Raw genomic sequence first — 14,616 nt, forward strand, 5'->3', positions numbered from 1 at the left:
CGACGTAGATAGAAGGAAAGGATGACCTCGAACGCTGATCACGCTAAAGACATGCCTAGTTTCATAAAACCCATACCTTGACCTTGGCTATTCTCGGCTGAAGGGTTCAGCCTAGATCACCACCTGAACTTGCCTAAAACCTTTGGGTCCCTTCCCTTTCTAGTGGACTGAATTCCGGAGTGCTCCCTTCTAAGCCATTCAAGAGAGCTCTCTCACAAGTTCATTGCGGCACTCGGATCCCTACGCAGAAACAGGCCAGCTCTAGAAGGGAGCTACAGACATACAGTACCTGTTACCAGGCCCTTTCCAGATTCTGGCACAGCAGTACCAGAAAAATGAAGGTCGTTTCCACAAGGCTTCTAAGGCTAGCACGGCAAAACTTTTTTTTTTTTTTTTTTTTTTTTTTTTTTTTTTTTTTTTTTTTAATTAAAAGAGATAGCTTGTACACAAGGGAGAAGGCGGTGGGTGGGGTGGGGGTGAGAGGCAGCCCCACCCCCCCCACCCCCCGAGTTGCTTGGATCACGAAAGGGAGAGTTTGTCTCGGGATCACTGATCATTTCCAGAAATCCTCCAAATTCTTGGATCATCAGCAGCTGGTTCCACGGTGGCTACCTGTGGGGAATACCAAGTGCTTCCACGAGGGGAAAGAAGCGCATGAGAATGTTCGGCAAGAAAGCACAGGAACAGATAAGGGTTCAATGTACAGCTGAGCTTCTCGTCTTGGGACAACTAGGTATAGTCGTGGGTGGGTGTCCACAGAGGAAAAGTTCATCTTCTTTTACTCCCGCGAGCCTCGTGTGTGTGTGTGTGTGTGTGTGTGTGTGTGTGTGTGTGTGTGTGTGTCTGTGTCTGTGTCTGTGTCTGTGTGTCTGTGTGTGTGTCTGTGTGTGTCTGAGACTCAGGCCCCCAGGGCTGATCTGCTCATGCAATTCCATTTCCCCTCCCCCTCCCCCTCCCCCTCCCCCTCTTCCTCCTCCTCCTCCTCCTTCTATGTACTTCTTTCTGTCGAGGAGATGATTTCCAACTCAAATGCAGACCAAAAGATTTCTAGGTTCCCAAACTTCAGGGTTCCATGGATCAGGGTGTCCAAAATCTGCACAGCGCCTTCAATAACGGCCCTCTTTCTCAGTGCACACAAGTCAACCCCAGACCAAGGCACCCTAAGGGCAAAAACCCTCCAGGATTTCTCCCACCAGACCCCGAACATCAGCACACACACCCTCCCCCAGTTTCTATTTCGTATCGTGTGGGCTCAGGCAGACAACAAACACGTCCATCGTTCGATCATCTTCCTTTGGCGTGTTTCGTGAACGTTGCACCGGCCGAAGAAACCTAAGTGTGCAAAAGCTCATCCCCGTGTAAAAGGCTTTGGCTTCTCAGCGAAGGGGTCGAGCCAAGGGACCTAGGCCCCTCTGTCCACTTTTCACTGGGTTCACTGGCCTCACTGTTGTCCCAAGCGATGGCCGGTCAGATCTCTCACGGTCATTCTTCTTTTGGCCTTCTGGTTTTAGAGAGGGTTTTCAACTGGGGTAAAAAGGGCAGGCTTGTGTGGGGCCCTTTCATGGTGGGGAGGGGGTGGGGGGGGCCCCGTAGAGGTCCCTCCGATTCACCCAATCTCAGGCAGTGCCCTATTCAAAACGTTTGTTTCCGGGCTTCCCCGGTGGTGCAGTGGTTGAGAATCCGCCTGCCAATGCAGGGGCCACGGGTTCGTGCCCCGGTCCGGGAAGACCCCACATGTCGCGGAGCGGCTAGGCCCATGAGCCACGGCCACTGAGCCTGCGCATCCGGAGCCTGTGCTCCGCAACGGGAGAGGCCACGACAGTGAGAGGCCCGCGTACCACAAAAAAAAAAAAAAAAAAAAAAAAAAGAAAAGAAAAGAAAAGAAAACAGAAAACGTTTGTTTCCGTCCCACCAAGAGCCCACCTTTGGAGAGATTCCCTGCCTTACACGTCCTCTCCGCTCCTCCTATTCATCCACCGTGATCCACCACCACCACCACCACCACCACCACCACCACCACCCCGCCGGCCGACCTGATCTGTTCACCCTGAAGCTGGCAAGCAGTAAGGGTGCTCGTGAAGCGAGGATCCGTTGGGATTGGCCAAGATGGCAAAGTGGCGGCGGGGGCGGCGGCGGCGGTGGGGCGGGGGGGGGGTATGTGGAGGGGACTCGGAAAGTACGAGGTTACAGCTAACAGCTGCTGCTGGCAGATAGGTCTTTGAAACAGGCTGGTGGCGCCCTGGACTTTGATACCGTCCATTCTGACCATTCCTGTTCTCCGTGAGAAGGGTGTTGGGCCCAGGATCGGCCACCCCAAAACGGGCCTCCGTGGCACATTGACGATTTTGAGCGAAGGGGGACTCCAGAAGCAGCCACGTTTGTCCGAGGGACACTGGGATTCTCCTCTGTGTCTCCCTGAAAGCGAGACATCCATCTCTCGGCTGAAAGGTGCACTCCCTGCCTCCGGAGGTAGGAGGCCGCCGCCGCGATCGGCAAATTAGGGCATTCGGGCCCGAGAAACCTTCGGAGACAAACACTGCGGACCACCGCAAACCCGAGCTCTGTTTAGCTTCTTCCTTCGCTCGCTCGTTCGCTCACGGCACACCCCAAAACCTAAGTCTCTCGGTCCGGTTCCCTGTCTGTCTCACCCATGTACCGTTCGTTCCTCGGTCTGAGCAGGAGAGACGCCGCCCGCTTCAGCCACTTCTCAGCCCTCGAATGAAAGGAAAGGTCACCCCGCTCCCCCCACACACCTTCGTCTCTCCGCGCCTTGGGCCCATGTTACTTTATTTTTATTTTTATTTTTTTGCATTACACGGGCCTCTCACTCTTGTGGCCTCTCCCGTCGCGGAGCACAGGCTCCGGACACGCAGGCTCAGCGGCCACGGCTCACGGGCCTAGCTGCTCCACGGCACGTGGGATCCTCCCGGACCGGGGCACAAACCTGTGTCCCCTGCATCGGCAGGCGGACTCTCGACCACTTTGCCACCAGGGAAGCCCATCGGGCCCATTTTAGAATGAGTCCAGCCACAGGAACTCAAGAGGGGTAGAGGGGGAGATCTCCCCCTCCCCCAAACAGGAAGGCACCTGGAACCCCGTTCCCACCGGCCACCCGGCTCCACTTTGGGTGCGTGAATCCTAGTTTGCCTCCTCCGGATCTTTAAATGATCTTCCACGTGTTATAACAGACTCACAAGGAGAGAAGCTTACGCATGTATTTCTTCTGAGTTTCATGCGACACGGGGAGCCCTCCTAAGAAAACAAAGAAAGACCCAGAGAAGCGTCCGAACCTAACATCTCTTCTGTTGGATCTGAGCAAAGAGAGGCAATCTGAAAAAGCAACTATACTCTGGCGGGGGTGCGGAGTGTGTGTGTGTGGGGGGGGGGGGGGGGGGTGTGAGTGGGGGTGGGTGAGGGGGGGGTGGGTGGGTGGGGGGCGCGGGCGATGCCAAAGGAGGATGAGAACTCTTAGAAATTCTTAGGCATAGAAAATTAAGACGGATCCGGGCCCGCGCCTCTCCTTTTCTCGTGCGTTGGGAAGATCATTTGGCTCTCGCCGGCTGGGATGTCATCTCCCCACGAACCATCAGGCGAGCTGTGGGGCGGAAAGAGGGAGAGCAGGGTTCAGAAGAACGTGGAGAAGATGGACGCTAGATGCCCAGAGTCCACGTCCCCCGCCCCCCCCCCCCCCCCCCCCGGGAGCAAGGATCTCTTCTTCGTGGGCACACGATCTTCCACCACGACCTCCGGACCGTGGTGCCAAGTCACGCCCACGCGAAGACAGGGCTCACCCAGGGATATGGGCTTGTGCCACAGAAAGGGAGACAGCAGGGAAGTCACCGAGCTTAAGGTATCTGACTCTCGTCGGGTCCTCGACAGGCGGAGGGACACATCTTTCCGACACGGTCGGGGCCGGCTTAGAGAACCGCTGCCGACGACCGCACCGCGAAGGAAGATGTCTCTGCGGTCTCGACAGAAGATCCAGTAGGTTTCCCAAGTGGCGGAGCTAGGAATCGATCGGCCAGGCAGGCGTGTCCAATCTTCAACTTTGGGAAGACACGCGGACTTTTACCCCCCCTTTTCGGCGGGGAGCCTGTAGAAGATCAGGCCGGGAGGAAGGACACAGTCTGTCAGTCGTTGCACGTGATGTTAACGTCCAGGCCAGGAGGAGCCATGCCAGGACTGACTCCACAAAAGGGAGAAGGTGACCAGTTGCCTTTTGAGGACCATGGCTCTCTACGCGGCACGGAAACCAAGGGAGCAGGGGCCAGGGTAGAGGCCGGCAGGGTCGTCAGAGGCCCAGCCAGGACAGAGACCGGTGAGGTGCGAGCCTGAACGAAGGCAGTAGAGGGGAGAGGGAGAGAGGGGATGGAGCAGGACCTATTTCGGTCCCGGAATCGGCAGAACCTGGTATCCCGGCGTGAGTCTTTAGAAACACCGTCCAACTCCACTCCACGGGCAAAATACAAGGTAGAGGGCGGAGCTTTCTGCACCCAGGATCCTCCCGAGACCCAGGCGAGAAGGGCCCTTCCCACGGATGGGCTCCACATCCCACCAGGGTCGGTCGGTCGGTCGGTCGGTCGGCAGGTCACCAAGACACAAAGAAGCACATTCTTTCTTTCGAGAAGCTCTGTCCCCAGGACCTGGCACTCAGCACACTGGTGATCTGCCAACCAGAACCCTTAAACACCTCCTCAGGTTCCAGGGGAAGGCTTTGCTCACCTCTTTTCGGCCCTACCTCTGTCCTCAAAACTAAAGGTAAAAGAACACACGACACACACACACACACACACACACACACACACACACACACACACCAAAGGTAATGGAGTCCGAATACCACGAAGGCTCTCAGGTTGTGCTAGGGCCGTTGCCCAACAGCACTGTGAAGTGTGTGTCTGTGGGGGGGCGGTGGGGGTGATGTGTGTGGGTGTGTGGGGGTGTGGGTGTGTGTGTGGGTGTGTGTGTGTGTGTGCGTGTGCGTGTGACTCATAGGTGGATATTTTCCATAGGTGTGCACTATGGCACTGCAGGATCTGTGGTCGGTTGCTGAGTCCCCGGAGGTGGAAGCGCAGATACAGGGCCCTGAGTGTGAAGTTATCCATGGACGCTCACAGCGCGTGGGGTCGGGGTCGGCAGCCGTAACCCTCCATGTTGGTGGTTCAACGGTCAACTCTACTTTATAGATCAGAGAGGATAACGTCACGCGTTCACTGTTAATAACTTTTCCAAATAGTCTTTATCTTTTCAAAAGGAAGACATCATTTAATCCATTTCACAAGATGATACTGGGAACCTACTGCCCCAGCACGTGAATTATCCCTACAGAACACAAGATCCCTGAGAAGGAAGAGCCCTGAGCACTGAGATACCATGAAGGTAGGCTTTTAGATGATATTCTCTGCTTCTGCAGCTCGAGGTAAAACATGGGATGACTGGCTCTACCTATCCCATTCCAGTCTGTCCAACGCGAGCCCCCATGGCACGTCTCACCAGTGGTCGGTCCACGATAACTCCATCCATAGGAATTCTTGGCAGTTTTATGTTCAGGATCATTTCTTTTCCTGCCATTGATTGAAAACTCCCTGGACCCTGTTAGCAGCTACAGATTCAATGAGTCCAGTACTTCATAGGTTTTGTCATGTATTTAGAAGGGGAATCACCATCAAGTTGCTGAAATGAGGACTAAGTGTCTTTCAGATATGGAGATGGAAATAAATGGTTCTCTGCAGGGTGTGCGATGACAGGCACCCAGGATTCCTTCACCCAGCCCTCCCTTTGCTCCCTCATAGGTTCCTGGGAAATCCAAACACACACACACGCGCACACACACACACACACACACACACACACACACACACACACACGGGGGGGGGGGAGAGAGAGAGAGAGAGAGAGAGAGAGAGAGAGAGAGAGAGAGAGAGAGAGAGAGAGCTCTGGGTGTGCTATTTGCTCTCCATGATTTCACGTGCCTTTTGGGCATGGCTGACAGAGATAGATGGACATGAAGCAGCAGGACAGCAAGCTGGCATCTCGGCCGGCCTACAGAAGTTTCCCAAGTGAAATATCAACAGCAGGGCAGGGACGCCCACGTGACGTGGGAGAGAAGGGGGGTGGGGGGGGCGGCCCGCTGACCGACGTCGGTTCAGGTTTCCCGTCCCCCTCCGGCCGAGAACCTGCCTTCCGCTTCCTGCCCTCAAGTATGTGAGAGGAGCGTGTTTCTTTCCAATAAATACCGACACATCATTTCAGTCTGTTTGTGTGTTTGTTTTTGCTTGTTCTTTTTCTGGACGAGGCCAAAGAGCCCTTCCAGTGGAGGTGTGTGTACAAAGGAGGATCTGACAGAATGGGAGGGTGCGGGTCAGTCCATGTGCGAAGAAATCCAGAGAATCTGTCATAGCTGAGACTCGGGCCTTTTGCAGAAATAGGCCAAGAGAGTTCGGATTTGATGATTCACTGCCACATAGTCATCACAGCAGTTTCCTGGAAGGGATTGTGTTACAGGAGGCGGCGTGGCCCTCAGCCCTCAGGCCTCAACCCGGCAGGCAGGCAGGCAGGCAGGCAGGCAGGCAGGCAGGCAGGCAGCGGCTATTGTCTGTTGGTCCCGCCCCCACCCCCACCCCCACCCCCGTTCCTTCTCCAGAGCTCCTTCCTAAGTCCCCTTGGACTGACCTTTGCCAGGAGCGGGGGAGGGGAGGTCCGGACGATTCATTCCGCAGGGCCTCGTTCAATCGCTCGATTCAAATGCAGAAAGCTCTCCGGTCAGGTCGGAGCCTTTGACTTTGCCTCGAGCTTCTCTTTAATGAATGGCTTTTTCTCTTTTCTTTCCCCAATTTCGCCACCCTCAGGCTGCCCCCTCCAAACTGCAGGGAGGGAAGGAGGGAGAGAGGAGGTGACGGGAGGAGGACGTGTGAGAAACAGGCCTTTTCTCCAGGCAAAAGGTGTCCCCTCCTTTTCCTGACCCTGGAAACCCCACTACACCATTTGAGAATCATGGACATGTGTGGAAGCAGATGTCTTCACTTGAGATCTTCCTCCGCAGGAGGACAGAAAGGAGGGCCAGTGTGTCCCTCTTGTGCTGGCCGGTTCTTGTCACTTGAATTCAAAATAATCAATAGAGCATGGAGGCACATTTTGGGGCGGCCTACTCTGGGAGCTCAACAGTTCCCTCCTCTGAAAGTTCCTTGGAACATATTAAAGCTGAGCTGGTGACTCGTGTGTGTGTGTGTGTGTGTGTGTGTGTGTGTGTGTGTGTGTGTGTGTGTGAAGGAGATTTCTAGATGTCAGGGTCGAAGTAACTTTAGAAGTTTGAAATACCTCTGATGATGTCGTCGGGTGTTTGGTTCAAATTTCGGAGTGGCTCTCACAGAAACAGGCACGAGGATTCTTTCCATAGGAGCCGTTGTGGCCGTTTCTCTAAGGTTTTCATCAAGTTCTCTAGCTTCCGTCTGCAGGGCTTCAGGCAAAAGGCCGTTTTAGGCCTCAGTGATGCCAAGCCAAAAGGGTGGGAGAAAATGGCCAACATTCATGGAGAGAGTCGTAGCCAGAGATTGAAGGGAACTCACAAAACTTCGGGATGCAGTCCCGTTTTCAGGTTAAGAACAACACCCTAAGGGAAACGAGTAGCACCAGAATTTCATATCCAGAAGTGTGTATCCCTGTCTCATGGAAACATAATTTTGGCCTCCAGGTAACGTATGCAAATAGCTGTATCGCCAAGGAAATAAGAAGCCTCACTGAGAGTTTCTGAATTAAGGAAGGTAAGGAGAAAAAGATCAGTGATTCCATCCTGCTGACAGAGGTATAAGTTACCAAATGGATATCCATCTTTAAAAATAAAAAAAGAAACTTGGGTTTTCCTTGTTTGTTTCTGTTTCCCTTGTATGTGGAAAACAAAAGATTTAACCATCAGTCCTAATCCCACTCCCTCTCTTTTTTTTTTTTCCAGATTTTTTTTAAAAATATTTGAAATATAATTCATTTACAATGTCGTGTTAGTTTCAGGTATACGGCACAGTGATTCAGTTCTCTCTCTCTCTCCCTCCCTCCCTCTCTCATATATGTATATATATATATATATGTATGTATGTATATATATATATATATATATATATATATATATATATAGAGAGAGAGAGAGAGAGAGAGAGAGAGAGGGAGAGAGAGACACGGAGACGGAGACAGAGAGACAGAGAGACAGAGATTTTTATAAATCTCTATCTATCTATCTATCTATCTATCTATCTATCTATCTATCTATCTATATCTACACATATATATTTTAGCGGCTTCCCCGGTGGCGCAGTGGTTGAGAGTCCGCCTGCCGATGCAGGGGACACGGGTTCGTGCCCCGGTCCGGGAAAATCCCACATGCCGCGGAGCAGCTAGGCCCGTGAGCCTGTGCGTCCGGAGCCTGTGCTCCACAACGGGAGAGGCCACAACAGTGAGAGACCCGCATACCGCAATATAAATAAATGAATGAATGGATGAATAAATAAATAAATAAATAATTTTGAAAAGATTCTTTTTCAGATTCTTTTCTCTCATAGGTTATTACAAAGTATTGAGTAGAGTATCCTGTGCTCTATAGTAGGAGATGCTTGTTGATTCCCTATTTTATGTACAGTAATGTGTATATGTTCATCCCACCCAACCCCCTAAGTATCCCCCGCTTCCCCAGTCAGTCCCATTTTACACAAGTAGTCATACACATCCTCCTCCTCCTCCTCCTCCTCCTCCTCCTCCTCCTCCTCCTCCTCCTCCTCCTCCTCAGGTCACTCAACCCCATGGAAGTCATTCTTGCTCTTCTTGGAGTCCAGTTTTTCCATCGGTTCTGCCGGCCCTGCCTGATGATTGAGCGTGACTGGACGAGTGCCGGTTCCAAAAAAGTTTTCAAGAGCTTCTGTGAAGAATTGTAGGATTTGCCCAGTGAAAGGGGTGCCTCGATCTGATCACCCGGAAGCCTGTGGAAGGCAGACCCCAGGCGGCAAGCACATTTCGTTTCTTTAACAGTCTCTGTGCCACGGTGAGGACATCAGGCTTGCGGTGAGGGAAGACCTCAACCCACACGGAAAACATAGCCACGGTCACAAGAATGTTTGGATGACCCCTACGAAGTGGCAGTGGAGGGCTTCCCCGGTGGCGCAGTGGTTGAGGATCCGCCCGCCGATGCAGGGGACACGGGTTCGTGCCCCGGTCCGGGAAGATCCCACACGCCGCGTGGCGGCCGGGCCCGTGAGCCATGGCCGCGGAGCCTGTGCTCCGCCACGGGAGAGGCCACAACAGTGAGAGGCCCGCATCCCACAAAAATAAATAAATAAATAAGTGGCAGTGGAATGAAGTCCAGTGGCTGGGGGTCCGAGGATCCAGAGAGAGGAGGTTTTCTTTCCAGAGAGAAAAACGTTCCCCCCCACCCCCACCCCCACCCCCCAGGGTTACAAGCACGAGAGGTCAGACGTCGCCGTTCCCGTTGCCGGTAGACCGTAGAAAATCTTCCTGCCCACGTCTATTGACAATCGGACTCCTCTTCAAGACACCGTGGGATGGGCGGGTGAAGGAATGCAAGGGGAGGGGCAGGGGGGAGGTTGGCCAGGGAGCAACCGGCTGGGCCGCCGTCTCGTCTCGTCTCGTCTCGTCTCGTCTCATCTCGTCTCGTCTCGTCTCGTCTCCCGTCTGCCATAGCCCCGACCGGATGCTGAAAGGACAGAATGGACTTGCTCCACCCACGTGTGCCCCGCCACCCCCACCATCTTTCAACGGGCTGTTGTTGCCGCCTCGGCGTGAAAGTCGGTTAGAACATCTCCGTGATACTGGGTACAGTCCCTTTCGTGTGAGCCTCCATTTTGACGACGACAGACAGCCCTTTATGCCAGGGCAGAGAAGACTTCCGGGAAGAAAGATCCCATCATTTCTGGAACCGTTAGAACACATCGGTGTACAGACACAAGCCAAAGAAGACTTCACGTCGTTCCTTCCTCTTTGGACAACGCTTCCCGTGTCATCGAACCTCCCCAAGAAACTTAGTCAGTTTCATCTCTCTCATTTCTCAGGAGAGAGAACACATTTTTTGAGCTACTTGGAGGGCCCTCTCCTCCTGGATCCTATCTCTAAGTCCAAAGGACTTCATCGGTCCTTCAATTTGGGGGCAAGTGTGTCCAAAATATCCAAAAGATTGTAAGGCACTTCATCAGATGATAGGTCACCGTGAAACAGTGCTTCCTTAGGCATGTCACCAGCATCCCAAGGAAAGACTTGCTAGGCAGAGAGAGAAGCTTCTTTTTCAGTTCTGAGCCAGACCTGGTTCTTTGACTATCGAGAGGACGAAGTCGATGTGAGTCCTCCGAGACCTGATAAAGGCAGCCTAGAAAATAAGTGATGACTTTTGACAAAGACATAAGCTTTTCTCTCTCTCTCTCTCTCTCTCTCTCTCTCTCTCTCTCTCTCTCTCTCTCTCTCTCTCTCTCTCTCTTTCTTCCTTCTTTCCTTCCTTCCGTCCTTCCTTCCTTCCTTCCTTCCTTCCTTCCGTCCTTCCGTCCTTCCTTTCTTTTCCTTCCTTCCTTCCTTTCTTTCTTTCTTTCTTTCTTTCTTTCTTTCTTTCTTTCTTTCTTTCTTTCTTTCTTTCTTTCTTTCTTTCCCTCCTTAAAGATAAAGGAAAAGATCCTTTCCTAATCTAATCTAATCTCTCATGATGGACAGAGCAGACCGATAGAAGAAAAACCCAAACCCTAAACCCAAACCTGGTCCTTTGAACAGAGAGAGGCAACTAAATCTTAATTTGGCACTGGTTTCAATGTTGATGTGAAAAGTCATTTCTGTCTTTGTATCCATCCTCATCCAGTCCTGACCACAGATCTGATTCCTTTCGAAAGCCTCTTTTCTTCACACGCCTTTTCCAATCGTCTGTGCCCATTTTTAGCTTTTCCCTTGATTTCTTTCTTTCCCATTGAGAAATGACTACCTTTAGGACTAAAACCTCTCGCTCCTTCCCCCAAACCTCATCTCCATACTTCCTAATTTGCCTCCACCCGCGCGCCCCCCCACCCCCCCACCCCCCGGAAAAAAAAAAAAAAAAAAAAAAAAGTCCTCTTCCTCCCATGAGGATGGCGACATCAGGTTCAGGTCCTTAAAGAAGGACCACACACGTTCCTTCTTTACAATGCTTCGTCCTTGGACACTGTCTTTTTTCTTTTCTTTCTTTTTTTTTTTTTTTTTCCTTCAGTGAAAGTAAGGAAGCCAACCGCAGTGAGCAGCGTGAACATGGAATACTGTGTAGAAGTCAAGGCTCCTACCTAGTACAGTCTTTCCCTAAAGCACAAGATCTAGCTAGGCGTGGAACCGAACATGCTCAGTCTCTCCTCCGTAAAAGGTCCAAAGAAGGGAGACCCTCAGACTTGTGGAGCCATGAACGTTTCAGTATTTTATCTTATGTGGCGATGATGTAGACACTCGCTGAGATTTCACCCTGTCATGGCACTTAGCCAAGCTGTAAGCCCAGAGATGACCAGAGATGCTGGAAAATCTTGAAGTCGGCCTACAGAAAACAAGCACTGGGGGGAAAGTTCCCCTTAAACATTCTTATCTCGTCCACACCTATGTCCTCTGTTTGTCATGAGCAATCCTACTTAGATGATTCGTGAACATTTCAGGAGACATGAAAGCAGTTCAGTTCAGTTCAGTTCGTCGTGATCCCTACACCTCCCGCCCGCCCCCCTCCCCTTTCACGTGAGAGATTTTCTTCCCGATTTCAGAGGGGAGAAGTAAAGGAGAGTCAGAGCGTCCCTCTCGCGGTGTGGTGTTGTCACTCTAATTCCAAAACATCCGTACGCCACGGAGGCACATTTGGGGGCGTCCTACTCAGGGCCCCAAGACTTTCAGAGTCAAACCTAAGGAGGATGTAAATGTACTTCACGCCACCGAACCCGAACCGGTGAGGTGAACCCGGTGGCTTCCTAGGAGATGACGTGTCATCGGCCCACCAGTTTAAAACACAGAACCAAACACCCTCTCCCCGACGACTCGGAGCAAGTGAGTCCGTGGGTGTGTCGGAGAGGGTCCTCTGCTCCAGCTGGGTCCATAAGCACTGCACACGAGAGTAGGTAGGTAGGTGTTCACGGTGCCCTTGGGAAGGAAAGGCGGGGAGAATTTTATTTCGAAAAGCTTATCTCCTCACAGCATTGACACTACGAACGATGATGCAACTTCATCGGGGGGTGGGCGGGGGCGGTGAAGGAAGGCCAGGGAGCCCGGCCACATAGAAGAGCCACGGAGAGCGTCTGTGACCGCAAGGATGTCCACGTACCGGTGACTCCTCTCAGTTGGGGCGGGGAAGGGGGGCGCGAGATTCCCGTGTGTACGTCCGCATCGATCAGTCGTGGGAGAGGGAGGAAAAACGATGTTCCCTCCACGATCCTTCTGAGTTGTCGCCTGAGAAGTTCCTGTCCCCAAGAGACAGCTCGAGAAGAGAGCAACCCACGGCCGGGGGACGCGTGCACTGTGCCCCCCCCCCCCCACCACCACCACCACCACCACACACACACACGCACACACACACGCAGGAGAAGCCCAAGCCAGAATTCACTGACTCGAAACGAAACGGCGGGCTCTGAGCTTGAGCTTGAGCTTGAGCTTGAGCTTCTGGAGGAGGAAGATTTTGGTCCTCCTTTCAGGTCAGGAAGAAGAGGGAGGGAGAGGCGGGGAGGCAGAGCGGCAGAGCGTCCCGGTAGCCCACCCGTCGCGTCCGAAGCGCCTGAAATTCCAACTCACGTGTGTGCCAAAGCGGTCCATCTCGGGGTGCCCCATCCCGGTTCCCTCCCCGCACGGAGAGCAATGTTCCGTCCCGATTCACTGAAAAGCTCCCAAAGGGCCTTGGTGTGAGTCAGTGGACCTAGGCCCATCCTGCCTCCTCTTCAAATCATTTCTATCCATACAGAAGAAAAGACACCATCGCCACCCGCCACGGCCCGCCAGAGGCAACGCGGCTATCCCCTTCAGCAGCGCAGCTATCCCCGGGGAAGGGGGATTCCGTAGCATGCGAACATCAGTCCAACATCGCTTCCGGCTTCCTGACTTCTCGTGGAAAATGAGGATGCCACATGACCGACCGGGGATGGGGGGGGGGGAGTGGGGATGGGTGAGGGAGAGGGAGAGAGAAAGAGAGGAAGGGAGAAAGGGAGGGGAGGAAGGCGGGCAGGGGGAGAGAGACGAGAGAGAGAGAGAGAGAGAGAGAGAGAGAGAGAGAGAGAGAGAGGGGGGGGGAGGGAGGAGGGAGGAGGGAGGGAGGGAGGGAGGAGTGGGGGTGGGGGGGGGAGGGAGGGAGGAGGGAGGAGGGAGGGAGGAGGGAGGAGGGAGGGGGAGGGAGAGGGAGGGAGGGAGGGAGGGAGGGAGGGAGGGAGGGAGGGAGGGAGAGAGAAAGAGAGAAAGAGAGGAGGGGGGCAGGAAAGAGAGAAAGAGTGGGAGGAAGAGCAGGGGTGGGGGGCTGGGAGAGCCAGAGAAGGAGAGAGAGAAAGACAGAGAGCGAGTGACAGAGACAGAGACAGATAGAGGCCGAGAGCCAGCGACTGGGAGCCAGGTAAAGGACACTGTGCTTGGGTATCTTCTGAGTGTTTGCACGTGTTTTCTGAGCTGTGGAGATCAAATCAGTGCCATGAGAAGAAGGGAGTCTGCCAGCCCCACCCAGCGCTGCGGAGGAAGAGACGAGGTGGTTGGCCCTTCCCCCCCACCCCCCACCGCCGTTCGGGAACCTCTCTTTCTACCTCTTTGCACACTCCATTCATTCTGAGAACATCGTTGGCATAGTCCTTTCCATCTGGAAAATGATACGCCCTTGCCAAGAGACCCAGGTTCTGGAACCTCCGATGGATCTTTCAAGTCCATCCAGTCAGATGAATGGTAGCATTCCTAAAAACCAATGAATGAACGAATGAACGATTTTAAAAGCCTCATTAAAAAAAAAAGAGGGGGGGGGGGACACAAAAACGTAGAGGGGCTACCATCCCCCGCCCCCCTGGCCTCTGGCCCACGATCTAGCATCCCGTAACCTCCCCCCACTCTAAGGAACACCTCCGTCATTCACAAATGAGCCCCGCCCGCCCAGGCCGGCCCGGCCATCTGGTCGACCTCTCTGGACTGTCTACAAAACGACCGACCGGCAGGTGGCGCCCGACGACCGGCAGTCGAGGGAGCGGGCCGCACCGGGATCGGGAGCGGCAGGGCGGCGGGGACACGATGACGAACCCGATCCTCCTGGTGCGCGTTTCTCCGCTCAGTGACGGCCGCGGACGGGACACCGGGGACACCGGGGACACCGGGGACACGGGGACACCGGGGACACGGGGACACCGGGGACACCGGGGACACGGGGACACCGGGGACACCGGGGACACCGGGGACACGGGGACACCGGGGACACCGGGGACACCGGGGACACGGGGACACCGGGGACACCGGGGACACGGGGACCCGGGGACCCGGGGACCCGGGGACCCCGACCCGGAAGCATTCCTCGCCAAAGTCGCTGCGCTTCCACGGAAGAATCTTAACGGGCACACTCACTGTGTTCTGGACACACAGAAAAAGAGGGCGGGGGGCCCGCCGAGCCCAAGTCGGCGGCGGCAGGGA

The sequence above is a fragment of the Kogia breviceps genome, assembly GCF_026419965.1.
Source record: "Kogia breviceps isolate mKogBre1 chromosome 20 unlocalized genomic scaffold, mKogBre1 haplotype 1 SUPER_20_unloc_10, whole genome shotgun sequence".
Lineage (NCBI taxonomy): Eukaryota > Metazoa > Chordata > Mammalia > Artiodactyla > Physeteridae > Kogia > Kogia breviceps.